At 36.1% G+C, this 20,729-nt stretch overlaps 1 protein-coding gene across 3 annotated transcripts in view; it reads left to right on the top strand.

Annotated features, from left to right (window-relative positions):
• The first annotated feature begins 3,208 nt into the window (after nucleotides 1-3,208).
• LOC126809998 (organic cation transporter protein) overlaps nucleotides 3,209-20,729 on the top strand; it is a 30,597-nt gene continuing 13,076 nt past the window's right edge. The window contains exons 1-2 of one of the 3 annotated variants that reach the window (XM_050534878.2): nucleotides 3,221-3,322; nucleotides 5,825-5,930. The gene's annotated coding sequence lies outside the window, so the exon portion shown is untranslated. Of the gene's footprint in view, nucleotides 3,323-5,782; nucleotides 5,931-20,729 lie in introns of those variants that run through there. The other 2 variants (XM_050534880.2, XM_056098779.1) reach the window with 2 other exon arrangements.

The following is a 20,729-nucleotide window of genomic DNA, read 5'->3' as shown; positions in this document are numbered from 1 at the left end:
CCCTTCGCCTGCAACAATGACATCGGGAAACCACGCCGGAAAATCACGATGAACGTTTTCGGTCAACACCGGGAGCGAACCCTCGACCACCATACTCGGGAGGCAGCTTCTTACTCACTGAACCATCGTAGCTCAGATCCTTTCAGCATTAACCATACATAATGTAAAGCAATACATTTTGTTGTCATTTTTATCCAGCTATATGCGTACCTGCCCCGCCCCCAAGATCTAGACCATTAATGGTCAGTCGTGAAATGTGGTCGTATATTGTCGTCGCCCCCGTCGGACGCGCTAGAGGCTAATGTTAATATCCGATTTAAATTTATGCAGTGTTTAAGGTCATGGATGAAGAAGCCAATTGAATTTAAACAATTTACGATAATTACTGCCAGAGTTATTGACCATGATATTTATGCATAGTGTTTAAGGTCATGGATGAAGAAGCCAATTGATTTTGAACGATTTATGATAATTACTGCCAGAGTTATGGCCCATGATATTAAATGTTAGTATAGGGCAGAACTCGTAATAAGAATTTAGTGTGTTGTAAATGTTTGCATTACTGACAAAAGGAAAAGTATGCCACAACCCTTGTTGACTGCTCGGAGGATTTAGCTGCTGAGGGCGTATGTTTCGTTGCCTGACAACCTATCGTTAGCTGGTTAAGTTACCGCAGCATTTGTTTCAGTGACTAAGGGCTACAGCTACGTAGGCTACACCCCAACATGCGCGCAAAGTTATCGTTTCTGGAACTGTTGATCTGAATCAAGCGTGTCACACTCAAATCTTGACTGCGAATAACCCGATTCGGAATAATTCTTCCGGGTTGAATTTGGAAAAATATACGGATTCGTTAATTCAGATTCAGTTCGGTTTTTTTTTCGAATTGAGTGTGACCCCAAAGTCCAGAATAAGACTTTATTCTGAATTCAATTCAAATTAAACCCCTAGTTTGAACGCAGCTTTAAACGAATTAATGATTTCATTTAAACGAATTGATTAAATTAATGACTCAGTTTGTATCGAGTGGACGTTATAACGAAGTAATTATTTCGTTTAAGAGTGGAATAGTGCACTTAATTGGCTCCGTAATACTTTATGTGTATAATAACCGGTGGCGTCCATAAATTATCCCTGAACAGTATAGGCTTGTCCAGTGTCACATATTTTGGAATAGGGTTCAAAGCCCTACTTTTCTGCACCAATCAGACTAATGAAGACGGACATACGCCATACAATGTGCTTAGCGGGAATTTTGCCTGGTCAGTAATTGCATTCCATCTGTCAAGGTTTTTTTTTTTTAACTGTACACCAACGTGTACACGGAACTTTGGTTTTTTCATCTTATCTGTACGTCTAGACGCCGTCTTATCGGTTCCTCCGCCCTGCACCACCGAGATTATGAGAAGGGGAAACCACGCTGGAAAATACCAAGGAACTCTCTAAGCAAACAACGGGATCGGACCCCATACGTCCCGGTTAGTGAACCAGCGCCTTATGCACTGAGCCACCGGGGCTCATAACGACATGCCCCACATTTTGCTTTGCGGTGTGACGGAGATGGGCAGACAAAAATGCCTTAGTAATGGTCATTTTTCTCCAATAGTGGTGAGAAGTTAGCAGAATCTTCTGTGGGTTGGGTGCTCATGTTTAAAGAAAGTGCTATGGTTAGCAATAATTAAATTTTATCCGATAAAAAGGGGGTGTTTTGTAAAATAGTGAAATTAAGTTGTCCCGGTAGACGGATAATATTATATGTTTATTTTTATGAATATGCGTATGACAAAGGATTGTTTCCTCTACGTTAATTTGGAACATGACCTTTTTTGATTTTGTTTAATATGTGAAACATTTGGGTAATTAGCCGAAGTGTTAAATCGTAAATTATTCGATTATTACGAAATAACTAATTCCTTATAACGAAATAATATTTCGTTTGAGCGAAATAATTATATAAGAGTGGAATCGTGCACGAAATAATTATATAATTGTGGAATCATACACTTAACTAGGGTGACCCATGTACTCACAGAAATACAGTCCACCGCTGATAGTTCGAGACTACCACTGAAGCGTGCACATTCGCCGTGCCGAGACCAACTTTCTGACAGTATGATACTATAAATAGCCATGGCACGTGCAATTCTCTACAAATCTATCAACTATTACAGCCGTAAAAAAATTATTGTTGACGATTTTGAATAGCAGTAAAATTAAGCTTCTTGGTTATTACAGCAGATTTAGAAATTACGTTCGTTTCATTTTTTAAATCGCTTTTTCATTAACTGTACCGTTAAGAGCGGCATCTTTTGGTTTAGTACAAATAATATCTCTGAATCACTCGGGTTAGACAGGAACATGATACTAGCAATAGTTTCATTTTACTTTTACAAGCTTCTTAAAACGATTGTTGAGCTACCTAACGTGCTTATTTTTAAATTCAATTTCTTGTTCTAGCTTTCTGTTATGTTTCGTAAAAAAAGTAGTCTTGATTATCCCGACCTGTCAATCAGACGTAGACTGGTCGATAGACTGGTTAAGCGAGACTAATTTCAAAACAAGGGCACGTAACCTATCTTTTACTCAAAAGTGTCTGGATGTTATGGACGACTCTTGGAACCAGTTTTCAGTCTATTATTTATACATGATTAATGGTCATAGCTTATTAAGTACAACATGATCGTTTATTTAGTGACTATAATTGTGTGAAACTGATTTGAGGCTTGGCATATATATAAATAGTGTGGCGTAATTGTCGAGATATAAGGAGATATTTATTTATGGTGGGTCACCCTATAAGACTTAACGGGCACCGTAGAATTCCAAATGATTAACAATGCCCGTCTTCATTAGCCCAGCATAGGAGCAGAACAGTAGGACGTTAAACCCCATTTCATTTCATTTCATTTCGATTTACCACGCACTTAGATCTAGCATTTATCACGTTATAGTCAAATGCCTTCTAACAACGGGTTTGCACAATTAAGAGGCAGTATCACTTTCAATGAGAAAATAAATGTATTATTAAGGAGTAGTATGTGACTTTGTAGATGCGGAAAAGAAATACTACTTAAAACAGTTTTTTAAAGGATCTTTAGATGTGAATGTAAACCATGCAAATAAACTTAATTAGATTCATATCTCTTTAATATATTACACTGTCTAATTAACGGTAACAGAGTGTTATAATCTCTTTAATATATATTGCATTTTCTAAAAAGCTAGTCCTGTAACAAATTATATAATTAATGACAACCGGCCTTGGTGGCAACTCGACAAGAGAAGTATAGCACTACGTTAATAGTATAGGATAGCACGTAACGTAAGTATGAAAATTTATTATTATCGAGTGCTCTATAATTATTAGAAACGAATATGCCACCATCATCATTTTATTCTCGTCTCCTAATCTACTTCAGTGAGTTGTCGGGTCACCGCAATATAGTTAAAAAATAGATAATGTAAATGTGGAATATGCTGAAAATGTCAGTCAAATTACATCACTCCGAGTCGAGAATTCTTCATTTCAATAACACTGTAAGCTCTATTGTCACTGTATCCGTTGTTACGATAATAAACAATGTCTCGATTATCCATTTTACGGTTAATCATCAATCGCCTTTGAACCCCAAATCGGGTTCAAATCTGTTGATAATAGAACTCACTAGATAGCATCGAGAATTGATTATGGTCTTGTCATGTTAATAAATGTCTAATTAATAGTTTATATAATACTAGCAGGATACCCGGCTTCGCTCGGGGGTCATAACTCCGAAACCGGAAGTGGTAGACTAACGCCACCTGGCCTATGTTATTCCCCGGTCCGAGCTACCCCTATACCCCAAATTTCAGACTCGGGGCAGATGTAGCTGCCAACCCCGAACAGACCGGCTTCGCTCGGGGGTCATAACTCCGAAACCGGAAGTGGTAGACTAACGCCACCTGGCCTATGTTACTCCCCGGTCCGAGCTACCCCTATACCCCAAATTTCAGACTCGGGGCAGACCTAGTGTAGCCGCCAACTCCGAACAGACCGGCCTCGCTCGGGGGTCATAACTCCGAAACCGAAAGTGGTAGGCTAACGCCACCTAGCCTATGTTACTCCCCGGTCCGAGCTACCCCTATACCCCAAATTTCAGACTCGGGGCAGATGTAGCCGCCAACCCCGAACAGACAGACTTCGCTCGGGGGTCATAACTCCGAAACCGGAAGTGGTAGACTAACGCCACCTGGCCTATGTTACTCCCCGGTCCGAGCTACCCCAATACCCCAAATGTCAGACTTGGGGCAGACCTAGTGTAGCCGCCAACCCCGAACAGACCGGCTTCGCTCGGGGGGGGGGGTGTCATAACTCCGAAACCGGCAGTGGTAGACTAACGCCACCTGGCCTATGTTACTCCCCGGTCAGAGCTACCCCTATACCACAAATTTCAGACTCGGGGCAGACCTAGTGTAGCCGCCAACCCCGAACAGACAGACAGACAGACAGACAAACGACAGTCACAAATATTAGTATAGATTTAAGGCCAAAAGAAAGACCTGCAATAGGCAGATTTACCTCTTGAATAATGTAGGCTTAATATAAAATGGTTTCAACTTAACCAAGTGTGTTACTTTAAATCGGTATTCAAGTAGCTGTACTTTACATATCCTTAGCTATATGAAAACTTAAAGGAGCTAAATCGCTAATATTTGGGTCGCGACGCATATAATAATGTAATCTGATTGTATATAAACCGATTTACATTCAATTGTTTCCGTTTTGACTCTAATTTCAAATCAGTCATTTCCAACAAAATACGCCATGAGTCTCAGCGTTATATCTAGCGTCTGTTGCGCATGCTCTCATGGCGTCACCGTTTGACATGAGTTCTTTCTGGCCACTTGTTACAGGTGACGCTGAAACGCACTATCGTGTACCAATGGTAAAATGTTTATTTTATCTTAAATAATGGATATCAGAATCCTACCTTTTGCCGGTAAGATCACAACATCAATGTAGATTCGAATTGATAAATAATTCGTGTTTTCAACGTGTAAGACTTTGTATGATATTGAGTTAGAGACTTAGCTACTTTAATTTATGGAATACCGACAAACGCCAAAAAGCGCGAATTTCTAACTTTGAAGGCAAGTTATTTCTCCTACCACTACTCTGTTACATCTTAGTTGTCAGTGCTAGGAAATGTTTGTCGAAATATTATTAGACCAGTAGCCCAGGGGGTCAACCTAGCTGAAAAGTGTACCAATTTTATCCTATATGGTATCAATGTATGTATATCTGGTATCATCAGAATGTAAGTCTGCCGGGTTTCTGGTGGTGGGTGTGGTATTCCACGCCCTAAATGCCATGACCCCCAACTAGGCTAGATTAGGTCAAAAGTGTACCAAATGAAAATCGTACATCAGTGTACCGTACATCTTCAGGTATTACAAAAACACTCTGACAGACATGTCTAGTGGTGGGGTACCCCTGACAGAGCTATGTAAGTGCCAGACATTTGTAGTGGTGGAGTATCCCTGACAGGAAATAACTAATATTTAGACCAAAGCTAGGCTAGATTAGCTGAAATCTGTACCACCTAAAACAGCTTTGGAGTTGTTCAGTACCACCACAGGAGTCATGAATGACCACTGCCAGACAGTTTGTGCGGTGGGTTACCCCGCAAATACACCAAACTTCGCCATTGTTCGGCTGAACAAAATGTTCTGCACATGTCTCGTTTATGTGAAAAACAAACCATTTTGCGCATGTCTGTTGGAGGAAACTAACACGTGCCATTTTGACCCTTTCTAATTTCTGGTCGCTTTTACTTTTATCTAGGCCTAGATTCAATCCATTTCTTGGTTGTGACGAAGATTTCTAAACATCTTGGGCCTGTTCTGTTGCACCCGCCTCAATTTTAACCTGAACTGTGTGAAGCCGAAGGGTGAGATTTTACTTTCTTTTACGGTTTCCAAACATACAGATTTTTCCTCCATCTCACTCTATTTTGGACTTTTTACTTCATTCCATTTCTTCTTCTCCTTCTTCCATTTAATTGACCAACTTCCATTTTTTTATGTCACAGTTACTATATTATTAATAACAGAGATTATCTCATTAATCTTATGTCAATTATCATACGTTTTATGCAATTTAAACAGACCATTTTTATTTTATTTTATAAACTTAATAGCTTGTTTCGGAATCCATTATAGCCTATATATTGTGTGTAATTATACGTAGAAATACTGTTTAAACCAATTTATGCTAATTTCAATAAGTCATACAAATTTGAAAACTAATACTAGCAGTACAGTTGCATAACGGAAATCCGAATCCATAATACTTATAATTGGGTGTAATTATGTTATAGAAATAATGTTTAAACCATACAGATTTGAAAATTAATACCAGCAATACAGTAGCAACGGTAATCGGTTATTTCAAATATGATGTATATAAAAGCAGTCAAAATGTTTATCCTACCTTGTACTTGTACAGAAAAAAATATAATAGATTTAACTTATAGACTCAATTTTAACACAAGTAAACAGGTAGGTGATATCTAGGAAAGTGTACCATACTACATGAAAATTATATTACTCCGATCTTACTGACAGTCACAACGTCAACAGGGAATTTGTGTGATTGGATCTGATCGTTATGGGATTGTTGTTGTTGTTAGTTAGTTGTTAAGATAGTCACTTAACTACTAGATTTCACTCAAATACACGTAACTTCCTGTAAGTTAAGGGTAAGTGGTATTCAAAGACAGTGTTAAGTATCAAATTTTCCCTTAAAGTTAAGCTGACTAAACTTATAAGTGTTTGGTCTTTTAGTGTTATTCAAAGGCCAGTTTAAGTGAGAAAAATCTACTTAACTTTAAGTGACCTATGGGAGGTACATTAAAGTTAAGTGAGATTATAATGACTTCTTTTAGCCGGAGTACACAATGTAGTAGTTGGCTTGTAATGGAGATTTTGAAAGTTAGGGAATTGAAATTTAAACAAAGACAATGTCGCTGAACATTTTTTTTTTCGTCATCAGCTTTGATTTTTTAGAGCCGTAATAGTGTTACTATTTCGGTCACGGTTCCCCCCACCCCCAAATCATCTATCATGTTCGTACTGCTTAATCAATCATGTTTTCCACGACTGTCATGTAGTAAAGTTTGATGTTCGTTATACATTGTTAAAATTATAAAGTTTACAATATCCCTCATTATACTACCACTATTCGATAACTGCTATTGAAATCTATTGTTTTTGAAAAACATCTACGAAAACAGCTGTTTCCGTGCGTTACAATATAATATTTCGACAAATATTTTCCTAGTAATGACAACCAAGATTTTAATAGAGTATAGTGGTGCTCTTAAGAGGACACAACTTGCGTGCGACGTCAGTAATTCTGATTTTTGGCAGTGGAGGTTATTCCATAAGTTAAAAATACACGCTTTTTGGCTAATGTTGGTATTCCATATTGAGATCTGTTGCTGCCATTTTATTCAGTTTCAAGCGTTGCCATATAACGAATAAAACCATTGAGTAGTGTACACAGTCGTCCAATATGTTGAATCCGACGGTTGTAATGGTTATATCGTGCAGTATCGTGTAAACGCTGCCTTTAAATACGAAGTTACATATATTTAAGTGAGATCTAGTAGTTATAGGGACATTAGGTAAGCTTAGATAAATAGCTAGAAACAGGATATGTTGAAAATTTCAGTCCAATTGCTTCACTCTGAACCGAGATATTAGAGATTCAATTTTAGGTTGGCCTCGACCGCCATTACTAACGTTGGTATGATAATTAACAAAGTCTCGATTATCCATTTGTAGGTTAAGTTATCCATCACAAAATGTATTCAAATCCACTAAATATCGCAGGCTAACGATGGCATAGAGACTTGATTATGGTCTAGATGAGTTAAATTATGTCTAATGTTTGTTACTTCTATGCAGAAATAAGAAAAAAATTTGTTTTATTTCATTACATTCCATTTACTAGTAGGACTATTTACAAGCTTTACAAGTTTTGTACGCTTTTTTATCTAAGATTTTTTTTTTAAATTTCCAGTGTACGTGATCGGTGTACACCACAATAATTTTCTTTTTCTAAAAACAGTTTCAGATTATAAAATCTTTAATTTAATGGAGTTTCACCTCATTGCCATATGTTAGCCGAAGAAGCCATTGAATATAAATGTATATTTTAATTGCTATCATATCATGTAAATTGTATCATTAACACCTTTACATTACATTTGTATTTATTTATTGTATTTGCTATAATATGTAATTTTCAGCAATGAAAATAAATTACTTACCGCATTAGCCCAATTGGAGCAGAACAGAAGGACGTTGAACCCCATTTCATTTTATTTCATATATACTATTAAAAAAAAGTAGGGGATATTTGATTTTTAAGTGTTATTAAAGTCACCTAATGAAACTGACGAAGAAACAAATGACAAAATGAAATGAAGTTCACATTCATCGATTTATTCCAAATGATCGTTAGACTAAGTCAGGCACAGACTGACCATTATAAGGGTAAAATGATACCCGGGGTCAAACAGCAAAGTTACCACAGCATCACAACCAAGTCAGTAACGGGTAAATCCTCCTCTGTTTGCCAAACAAGCATTGATCCGACGTGGCATACTCCTAATGAGACGTCTAAGGTCATTTTGGTCCAGATTGTCCCATTCCTGTTGCAACGCAGCAGCAAGTTCTTGGACATTGACAGGACGTTGTTGACGTTGACGTAACCTCTATCCAAGCATGTCCCAGACATGCTCGATGGAGGAGAGGTCGGGACTCAGTGCTGGCCAAGGTAATGTGGTGATGTTCTGTTGTTGGAGGTAACCTGTAACGATCCTGGCCCTGTGACATCTTGCGTTGTCATCCTGGAAGATGAAACGGCGGCCATGACGTCGTGCGAACGGCACAACATGGACTGCCAAGATGTTGTCCCGGTAGTACTGGCCTGTAACACGCCCTGCAACAACATGTAAAGCCGTTCTTCCAGCAACAGTGATGCCTCCCCACACCATAACAGAACCACCCCCAAATCGATCATGTCTGATGACGTTAACGTCTTGGAAGCGCTCGTTTCGACGACGCCACACCCTCCTACGTCTGTCTAAAAAATCAACAGTGAACCTTGACTCATCTGAAAACATCACATTGCTCCAGCGTCGATTATCCCAGTGTTGACGATCCCTACACCAACGACGTCTTGCCTGAATGTGATGATCTCTCAAACAAGGGATCACGCGAGGACGTCGGGCGCGAAGGTGACCCCTATGCAGTCGATTCCGAATCGTCTGGCCACTCACTCTCACACCAGTGTCTGTTTGAAGACGAGCGCTGATCTGATTTGCTGTGATGACACGATTTCTCAAGGCCAAGGTACGGATAAATCGATCCTGGGCTTGAGTTGTCGCCCTTGGTCGACCTGAGCGTGGTCTGTCCTGTACAGATTGTGTATCACGGTATCTGGACCATAGCCTGCTTATGACAGACTGAGAAACATTCATCGTCCGCGCCACAACCGCCTGTGTTGTGCCGATCTGTAGCATGCCAAGGACACGTAACCTTTCATTTTGGGTAAGCCGACGCATATCAAAATTTGTTTTCTGGTCACTAAAACAATTAAACTGATGTTTCCACCCTGGAATTCAATGCCACAATGACTGTAACATTCAAAGTCAGAGTCGTGCAAATCTTGGGTTGGACCCCCATGATGATCCCAAGCATCACCTGCATTCCATGCGGTAGCTATTGGTGCGTTTGGGCGTCACATGTAACTGGAAATGTTTCTTCTGTTAGGTTCTATAGTGACTTTTTTCGTAGTCATTTGCATATTTTAGTATTATGCCCCCAAAATCAAATATCCCCTACTTTTTTTGAATAGTATACTAGTATTTTCAAGTTTTATAAGGTTTGTTATCAAAAGTGTTCTTTATAATTTTCACTGCACGTGCTCTGTGGTGTAATTCACAGATAATATTTTTCTTTTGTTTACATAGTTCCAGCTTATTAAATATTTCATTTCGTTGCATTCAGTTAGTCGGTATAAACACTATTTCCCTTTCTGAAGAAGGGGTTGGATAGCCGAATGGTTAGCACGTGCGCGCTGTATCATAAAGCCTGTCATTGAGTCAACTGGCGTGGTTTCGAATTCCAGGTTGTACGTGAAAGGAGTAGGGTCGCCTGTCCAACCTCCGGTTTCCTCCTACTGCTAAAGACCCCTACGCGCAAGCGAATAATTGAAATAAAATTAAACCATATGTTAGTCCCGAAATGACCTAGTTTGTGTCGAGTGGACGTTAAACCCCATTTCTCTCTATCTCTCCCTTTCTGAAGTATCCTAACCAGTAATTTACTCCAATTGGTTTGATTAATTTGAAATCAACTAACCTATTGCATGTCTATTCTGGCTTCAAATGTTATATAAATTATTATTTAGGTATTTACTTACACGGCAAGCCTACAATCAACTCTCTACGCCACCGGATGACTTTGATATTGACTGGATTAGAACGGCCACGTAATTTAATCGGTTATGGTTTAAATGGAAAATCGAGACTTCGTTTATTATCGCAGCAACGACAATTTCTCTGAGAATAAAGTAACGTGGCCAAAATTTTCATTTATCTTTTTTAAAACTATTATAGCAAAAACGGCCATCTACTTATCTAAATCATACATAATGTATCTTTAATTTAAGTGAGCCTAATTAAACAGAATTATAACTATTTCATAATTGGCGGGCAAATTCTTTATAAACATCAATATGAATATATTCTTTGAATGGGATTTATTAACCGGAACATAATCAAATAACACACAATTTATGGATAAGAGTTAATAGTAATTGTTATCCATAAATTTGTGTTATTTGATCAATAGATGAATGGCTTGTTTATTTAATACATGCACCTGTATTAGTATCTTGTTGAAATATTTGTGGGGGTTGGGTGGCTGAATGGTTAGCACGTGCGCGCTGTATCAAATAGTCTGTCATTGAGTCAGCTGGCGTGGTTCTCGAGACCGTTTTAAAATACAGTTATTCAATTTTTTTTTAATTCCAGAAGGCTTTTATTCGCCAAACCAGTTAATAAATGAAGACCACAAAAGAAATTTTTAATATTTCGCTCTGAATCTGATAAATCTGACCAGTTTTCAACTAATTTAGCGCAAATACTGCCTCTGTAGTATGTAAATAAAGAATTAAAAAGCTTTTCGGTGTTTGCTGTCTGACATGGTATTTTTAATTTCGAAAATAACGGATTTACTAAATGGTCCAGCCATTTCGTCGAGACCTGCCAAAATTTCGGTTAATGTAGTTTGCGCAGATTTATCAGCCATTTCACGAAGACCAAGAATAAGTGGCGTATGTGTAGAGTCAGCGGTTATTGCGTATGTGCCGAATTTAGAGCCAAATTTTGTAGTTTCGTCTATATAAAGGGTGGTATTTTTCGCCGACTTTAAGGTTTCAGAAATATGTTTTAAAGATACACCGACGCGCTCAAATGATATTCTTTGAACTGTAGATTTTGAAGGAGTGTAATTAGATTTTAGTCCCGCGACAGCCAAACATGCGGTTATAACCGCTGCTACGTTACTATTCGAAACGTTTAGATTTTTAAGTTCCACACTGAAAAAAAACTTGTGTTGAAACAACACAAACTTGTGTTATTTTCAACACAAGTTAGGTGTCTCTATTTAACAACACAATCTTGTGTTAAATGTTGAAACAACACAAAACTTGTGTTAAATGTTGAAACAACACAAAACTTGTGTGAAAATCTACACATTATTTGTGTTGAAATTTCTGAAACTTGTTTGTGTTGAAATATCTGAAACTTGTTTGTGTTGAAATTTCTGAAACTTGTGTTGAAATTTCTCAAACTCGTGTTGTTTCGTACAAACTTGTGTATAACAAAAACTTGTGTTGTATTTTACCAATTTATATCCAGTATAGCAACCTTTCGAATGCAACCCCTTCCATTCGTTCTGATTAAACTGTAATTATTGATAAATGACATAATAATTTTGTTTGTTAAATTATTATTTATTCAATAAATGATATGAAAAATTAAATTAATGCCTAATTAATACCAATACAGCCATCTCGAAGGTTAATAAACAAAGTTAATTCCAATACTAATAACATTGTGTTATACAATTAAAAAAAAATAACCCCCCCCCCCATTCCCAATTATTAAATAAAAAGTAGCTATTTAAATTGAAAAATAAAGCACCGAGACATTTGGAATATTAATCAACAAAGTTAATTTCAATACTAATAAAATTGTGTTTAATAATAACAATATCCCCCCACCCCTCAAAAAAAGCTATTTAATTTTTTTTTACAATTAACCTTAAAAAGAACTGAGAATATAATATATATGTTCACAATATCCCTACCCCATGGTCCCAAAACATACATTTTAAATATATCTAAACTTAATATCAACCAAACCAAGCACTAAAGACATTAATAATGCACTAAATTGAAATACTTTTAAGAAAAAATAGTCCCTTTAACAGATTAGGAATTCAAAATTTTCTACAGTATATGAATGGGAACTAATAGATAAAGCACAGGCAAATAATTATAGATAGATAAAATAAATATAGCATAAAAATCAAACAAAATGGAGAAAATTAAAAATTTGTAAAACAAAAATTGATTAATTAATAAAACCATTTTATATAAAAGAGGCATTAACATTCGAAATGTTCACTAAATGTTTAAAAATAAAGGTTGATTTCATCCTACAATAATACATTTTTATAATTATCGAATGTTACCATTAATTATTGATGATCCCTCTATATTATTTCAAGTTTTCAGGCCAAATCTTTAGTGTTTAGGATTACACTGCATTCTATATAATGAAACAATTTTAGAGATGGTTTGGTATTTGACATTAAAAACAAAAATGTGATTAAAAGGCAATGGTGACATATAACTTTTGGGTTTCCACAATAAGATCTGTAAAAGAATTTGATGACTTTATATTCAGAATTTAGAGTTGTTTTCTTTCTTTGGTATTAATATTCACTAAATAGATATAATTCTCCAAGGATGTTCAAGTGATTATTATAAATACACTTATCGACAAATGGGGTTTTGATGTGGATTTAACTTGGTACACCAGTCATGGGTATAGAGTTATTTAGATGGCAGAATAAAACTAAAATGACTCATTGAGCAGGGGGCGGCGGCGGCGGGGGCGGGGGAGTTGAAAAGAGCATAATTTAACAATATATTATATTATTTTGGGACTCATATGTATGACTACATGCGAATGCAAGAGGGGGGGGGGTATTTTAGTCAGGTAGCATTATTGCTTACTCATGTACACCAAAAACACGTCATCTCACCTAAACAGATGTTTTACGCCAAAACGCTTCAACTTGATTGATTGCCATGTTTTTGGTGAATATTTATATCTTTTCTTGGGCGCCGAATCGAACTACGGCTTTTAAAATGTTCAAAAATCGACGTAAATTGATTTTTTCAACGATAGTTGGTATACATCGATGAGCACATGAGTGAGTAGACTGTGGGAAAGTTACGACAACTCATTTCCAGGCGCCATTTTGGGTCCCAATTATGACGCCATAAAAGCTATGACGTCATGGCTTCATACAGGTTTACATACCAAAATTTGTTTTTTTCTTGCAGTATTAGACGTTGAGGGATAATATAACGTTTTACCCTAAAAAAATGCAAAAGAAACCAATGCAGTTTGGTTCAGTGATAAATATATCAAACAAAATCATACCCAAAATCGGGGAATTTTCTGAGATCGATATCTCGTAATCAGTGTGTTTTACTATTTACTCGTTGGATTATAAATGATTTCTTTTTAAATTCCGCAAACACAGAGTGGTTATGAAAGCGAAATGTGCCGAAAAATCGAATTTGACAAACGTCAAATTAAAAAAAAGAAGTATTTGTTATATGGTGCCGGGCGTTTCTTTCATAATGGCCGCCAAATTTGGTAATATTATTATTATTATTATTATTATTATTATTACAGCATATTTATAGCGCGCCCTTTCATAAAACATGTTCAGGGGCACTTTACAAAGTGACAATGTAATCATAAATAAACAACAAGATTATGGACGTGTTAACAATTGTATACAGAGTCAGTTAAAAGCCTCATTAAATAAATGTGATTTAAGTTGTTTTTTAAAAGAATATAGAGATGTACAACATCTTAAACTACATGGTAGATTATCCCATAAAACAGGTGCTTGATAACTAAAAGAGACTAGTTGAACAGTTTTGGGCTTTAAAAATAGTTTATCTGATGTACGTAATGTTCGACCATTATATCGTGGTTATGTACGCGAAATGTGCGGACATCGAATTTGACAAACATCAATTAAAGAAATGTATTTTCCATGTGGTGCCGGGCATTTCTTTTAAAAGGGCTACCGAATTTGGTAATACATGTATAAGGCAATTTAACAAAAAAAACCCCATAAATTTGGTAGACTAAAAGGGCATCTCTTAAGATACATAAGATATGACTTTTCCAATGTCTTTTATATGGTTTTCGATGTCTCTGAATTTGAAGATAAATTTTGAAAATACAAAATAGCAGCAACACCAATTGGCGGATATTAAATTAATCGTCATTTTTCCTGTTGGATATTAGATAGTGTCTCTTAAGCATGATGTACACTGTAGTTCGATGTACCCTGTAGTTCAGATACAGTTTCCAAACCGTGTTTACACTGACTGTAGTTTGGGTGTAGTTCGTCAAATGAAGATGAATTTTACGATACAAAAAAATGAATATATTGTAAACGCGCTTTAAATATCTGGATGCGATAGACTTCGTGATAAAAAAATTCAAGGTACATTATATCATTGGCAATAATAAGATCCAATTTTAGTTTTTAGTTACACACTGTTAACCACCAATAGATGTTTTAATGACAATAAATCATAAAATGTATTCAGCTCGACGTAAGGCATAAATAGATACAGTTGGTTTAACTTGAATAGAAGTTTTAATTATCTATGCTGCATATATGCATATATCACCTTGATGTTCATATCGTCTTACGTATTTGTCAACATCAAGGTTAGTGCGACCCATTTGTGACAATTTCTAGTTCCCAAATATTAGCGATTTAGCTCCTTTAAAAGCGAATACAAGTTAAATATGTTTAATCAGAGGCGGATTTCTCGCGCCCCCCCCCCCTAATTTTCAACAGTGCCCTTTTTTACGGCTGAAAGTGCCTTTTCTCAGACTCAAATATGTCCGTTCCCAACCCGTTGTAGGGATCCCAAATGACTCGAACCATCGACTCAAACACACCAGTCTGGGAAATAGCTCTTGGAATGGCTACAGATGCAAGGAAATGACGGATAATTTTCTTGGGGACCCCCCCCCTCAGCGGCAAGCCCCGTCTCCGCGGTCAATGCCTTCATTTTGCAGCCCCCCCCCCTTTTCAAAATTCCTAGATCCGCCCCTGGTTTAATAGTACTTTTATCTAGTGTATCTTTTATTTTGATTTTTCTTATAGAATAAAGCTATATAACAATAATGTGCGCTTCTTGTTATATAATACTAATAATAGTATGTTCAGCTATACTTTTCGTTTAAAAAATGTACGTTTTATGTCCTATATACACTTATTCGCTGAAATCTATGACATCCAACAATATAATAGGTCATATAAATAGATAATAAGTTTGCATGACGTCATATGAAATTCCTGGCTTCACAGTTGTCGCAACTTTATCTATACACGGCGTTGCGTCGACCAACCATGCAATGTGAAGTAGATGTCAATATGGTTATGTGCATAGGCGTACGAGCTGGGGGGGGGGGAGGGGAATTTGGGCACACAATTGTACTTTGTAAAAGTTGTATAAAAAAATATTGTGTTCTTGAATGTTTCCAATTTAACAGCGAATTTATTATTATTATGTAACATATTAAGAACCTAACTACATTTTTGGGGCACCAACCACCACCGCCCCCAGTCAAAAATTTCCCCGTACGCCTATGGTTATGTGTAAGAATATTCAGTTCAATATATTCACGGTGTATGATTTTATTCATACTTCAATTTTAGTGAGTTACTTCTGCAACGTTTTTAGAAAAAATTGCTATTAATTTGGCCAGTACTGTAATAGCAAGTGTATAAATATTTTCTGTTCAGTCTGTACACAGTAACATATCTGAGAACCATATTATCATTTCTGCCCAAGTCTCCCTGTGATTTATAGTTAGCAGTGATACAAGGCAATCACCAATTTTCCATGCTCTTGGCCTGAAGAAATAAAATAATAAAAGTCAAGTTTTTATTATTATGCAAGTGGAAAAATACAATTCTTCATGTTATGATTTGAATAAATACAACTGATTTGAAGTTGGAATTATTATTTGTCTAAGATGACTGGGCATTTTCAAATTGAAATAGCTACTCTTCATCAAGAAAATACATGAATATTTTTCCCAATTCGCCTGGATTTTATTGTAGGTCTTTGTACGTGAAATAGCTTTATTTAACGTCCGCTTCCACCGAAGTGATATTGCAGAAAATTAACAAATTCGGATTCCCTTTTAAAGGAATTAGACTACACTATCGCTGGATTGTATTATATTCAAAATGGCGCCCAGAACACAAAACAAACATTGCAATTCAGGGCGGACTGGTGTCGAGGTTGTATCCTAAGAATGATTTTTTGAATATTTAATCAAACAGAAACACAATTATGCACATGCAGTTATGATATAATATTAAATTAGCTTACCTCAAATACCTCGAAATATACTGTTTGGTCAGTTTGTCCGCCCGCCATATTTCTATTAGTCACACATCCTTCGGCCAATTAAAATGGACGTATATTTTGTTTTAACCGAAACGAAAAATTTGCGTTATAAATACATTGTATTAAAAAATACCAAAATCACAAACCTGATATTCTTATTTTCTGAACAAACTTTTTTCACAACAATATCACTTTTTTCGATACTAATGCTTAATAATACAGTTAACATTTGCAGTACCACAAGGTTTAATACCGCAAAATTACTTCAATAAATATTTCTTTCTTTGTTTTAAGAGTAATTCATTTTAATTGGTATTTACAGGTAAGAATAAATTTCCAATTTCGATTAATGAACCAATTAAATTAAATAAAAAGATTAACTCGACTATTTCCACGCCCATTCAAACATTTTTTTAAAACGTAGATATAACACAATTGTTATTGTCTTTGATGTGTCAAGTTTATTGGGGCGATATCAATCAGACACTTCCAAATGCAGACATTGTAATAACCTGTCTCTGTATATTGTCTTAGACAAGATGTGAAAATAAACAAAGAGTAGAATCAGAATAATCTTTTATTATATCTAATTAAATAAATAGTTTATATTTAGATAATAATTGACTAAAACTTTGATCTCTTATATCAGTATACTGTTATAAAATACGTTGTTTTAAAAGAGCTATTAAATGCATCGCACGATACATACATTGCGATTTCTACTTAATGTTTGTAATAATTAATATATCCTTTTAGATAATTAGAAATATTAAAAAATAAATCAAGTGAATTACTCGACATTCAAATTCAGGAAGAGTGGTTTTACATATAGGCTAGGCCAGATCCCTAATCCAGTTCCCCAATCCCATTCAGATTTTCTCAATAAATAAAAAACATAATGTGATAAAGGAACATAATAAATGTTATCTTTAATGTCGACGTAATTAATTATATGGAAAAAAAAAACACATAAGATTTTATAAATGTACACAAGTTTGTGTTAAGAACACAAACTTGTGTCATTGCAATGCAATACAACACAAACATGTGTTAAATATTTTTAACACAAGTTCTTGTGTTGAGATCCAACACAAGGGTTTTTTCAGTGCATGACCAAATTATGGCATTCTGCTGTGTATCTTTGATTTTCAACATCATACAAAATTACTTCGTTCTTCCTAAAAGGTTTGGACTTGCAGCCATTTTTTTTACCTGCCAATTGTTTTTATTTTCATTATCAGTCTTCATGCGAATCATTTCTTTTTTAGTCTTCCGAAGTCGATTTTTTACTGGGCGATTGTGCTTTTATAACACTTTGACAATCGCCGCAAATACCTATTTTTCCTATTTAAATCAGTCAAGGTCGCATCGGCAGATGTCAGAGTCTCACTATTTAATAAATTAATTTCACTAGTATCTGCCGATGGAGTCTCGTCCACTATCCGGGGGAAAAATGGGGTGTCAAGAAAATCGTCGTATGATTTCATACATTTATTGGACTTAGCCTTACTTTTACCCAGCTTCCTAGTCTTTGTCTTCAGTTTGACCAGTCTATTTTGAATGTAATTGTCACCAAACGTCACACAGTCGTCATGTAAAGTAGTTATGATAGACCAATGCTCCGTAGTTGTCGGGAATTTATTAACAATGCCTAGTATTAGCCTATTTGTGATTTTTGCCATAGGTAATTTGGTTACAGTGCTCAAATCATAGGGGTACTTGTCCAATCCAATGCTGGATAGCAAATCATCGTTGGACGTCATCTTGCAGGGCTCAGTCTCAGATCTAGAAAAACCCTAGGTCCGTCGATCAAGGCTTATGGCTACAGAATAATTAAAGAAGATACTATGATTATGAAAATAATTTACACCAAGTTATGGAAAAGTGTCTGGAAAATAAAGACTACCAATAAAAAGTTTGTTTCGGTTATTTTCCGGTCTCAAATAGTTCTGCGCATTTAGAGCTAGCAAATATTTATTTCCTAAAGTAAATAGAGCGCCACGTAAACGAAGGTTGTAACCGGTAAATAAAAGTAAATCCCACTGTTTCACGAAATTTTAACTAAGATAAAATCCAAATTTTAGTAATTTGATTGGATAATATTAGATTGATTTTAGTGCTTAGCCAATCAAAATTGAAATATCTACTAAAATTTGGATTTTATCTTTAGTTAAAATTTCGTGAAACAGGTCCCTGATTTTAACATAGAAGTGAGACTGCTAGAAGTAAAACGTAGACTTTCAGAAGAAAAACCCGTGCTGTGCTCTATACTAATCTCTGGGTTAAGAGCCCCAAGTTAACTTTACTGAGCAGTCGAATATTTCATTCCATCTTATTTCCGTTGTATCTATGACAGATTGGCTACTTAAAACACGACGGGATAGAGGTTTTCTAACATTCTATTGCAGGGGCTAAAGCTGTGACAGTATTGGGTCTTTATATCAAAGTTCTGATGACAAGACTAGTTTAACATATAATAATACTTTTATTCTCTGCTTCTTCTAACATATTATGTACAAAACTTAAAAACTCCATAACTAACTTGTATTGAGGGAGCCATGGCCCTAGCTCGGCTAGGCACGAGTGTGCCAACTCCCAACTAACTTACATTACGTGGCCGTTGTCCGGTCTTAACTCCAGACCTGCGTGGCCTGTCCTGGTCGGACCTCTCTGTGTATTTGTTTCTTAATCTGGGTTTATAAACCCTTCCAAACAAAGGATCGTATTAGGCGTCTGGCTAATGTATCATATCAAGTTTAACATTCGATACATGCTAATCAGACAAAGAAAGTTTAAATAAAACATGCCAGCAAGTTAACGTTTACATAATCATTACATAATCACATAGACCAAGAACTCCAGGCATGTCGATAACGAACAGGTGTCAGGTTGGCAGGAAGCGTCTTTAACATCAGATAATCTGATTATGTAACAAAGCTCTACAATGGAATTTCTCATGCAACCAAAGTGAAAGTCATCCAAGAACTTTTCTTTCTCAACACATAGTTTAATTTTTAATTCATGAATCGCACCAAAATTGTCGATTCGGGGAGGTCCACAAACTTCATAAATATTTCACATTTTGCGTGAACGGAAGGTCCGATGATCACCAAACTTGAACTCACTCGTTTCAAGTTTCATGGAAATCGGTTAAAAATTGTTACAACCTTGGTATTACATAATTTTACACTACACGAAAAGTTTTTGTCCGATTTTCACGAAATTCGGACCTAACCATGCAACGGTGATATATTTGAACGCTTTTGAAAATAAGATAAAAATTGCTACCTTTAAGTTAGAAACGTGATTTTTCGTATAAACACGGTCCATAATCAAGAAAGTTACGACCCGATAAGCGTAGGAAATAAATTGTGACCTCCCAGCCGTACCATGGGATAGAGCACGGTCGGGATAGATCAAGGATGGCTGAAAAGGCTGATACGTGTGTAGATTTGTCTGAAAAATATAAAATTGCCGATTGCCAATACGTTATTTACACCATGGACCGTACTTCAGGGTCCATGGTAACACACAGAAGTTAGAGAATAAGGCTTATGGAATGGTTTATTCGAGTTTTCTTGATGAATTTGACAGATTAAGATCTTCTTATTAGAATATATATATATAGGCTCACGACAAAAAATTGGTGAAATGATCCATGTTACCAGTTAACCGGGATGGAGTCAGCGTTGTTAGAAAATGTTTTAAAAGCATTTCTTCATCCCATCGTCAAAAATATAGTTTTAAAAACGGGTAAATAGCAGAAAATATAGCAGGCGAAACAAATGACATGGGCCAATGGTCCGGGCCATTTGCGTCCGGGTGCTGGTTCAGACTGTAGTCGCGACCACAATTTACACCCGATGGTCGCCCTGGCTATTATATGCTTTTACATTATTTGCGTAAAGGGGAGTAGCCA

The sequence above is a fragment of the Patella vulgata genome, chromosome 2 (assembly GCF_932274485.2).
Source record: "Patella vulgata chromosome 2, xgPatVulg1.2, whole genome shotgun sequence".
In the NCBI taxonomy this organism is placed as follows: domain Eukaryota; kingdom Metazoa; phylum Mollusca; class Gastropoda; family Patellidae; genus Patella; species Patella vulgata.
Note: the sequence above shows the minus strand (reverse complement) of the source record. Positions and strands in the feature narration are given on the sequence as shown.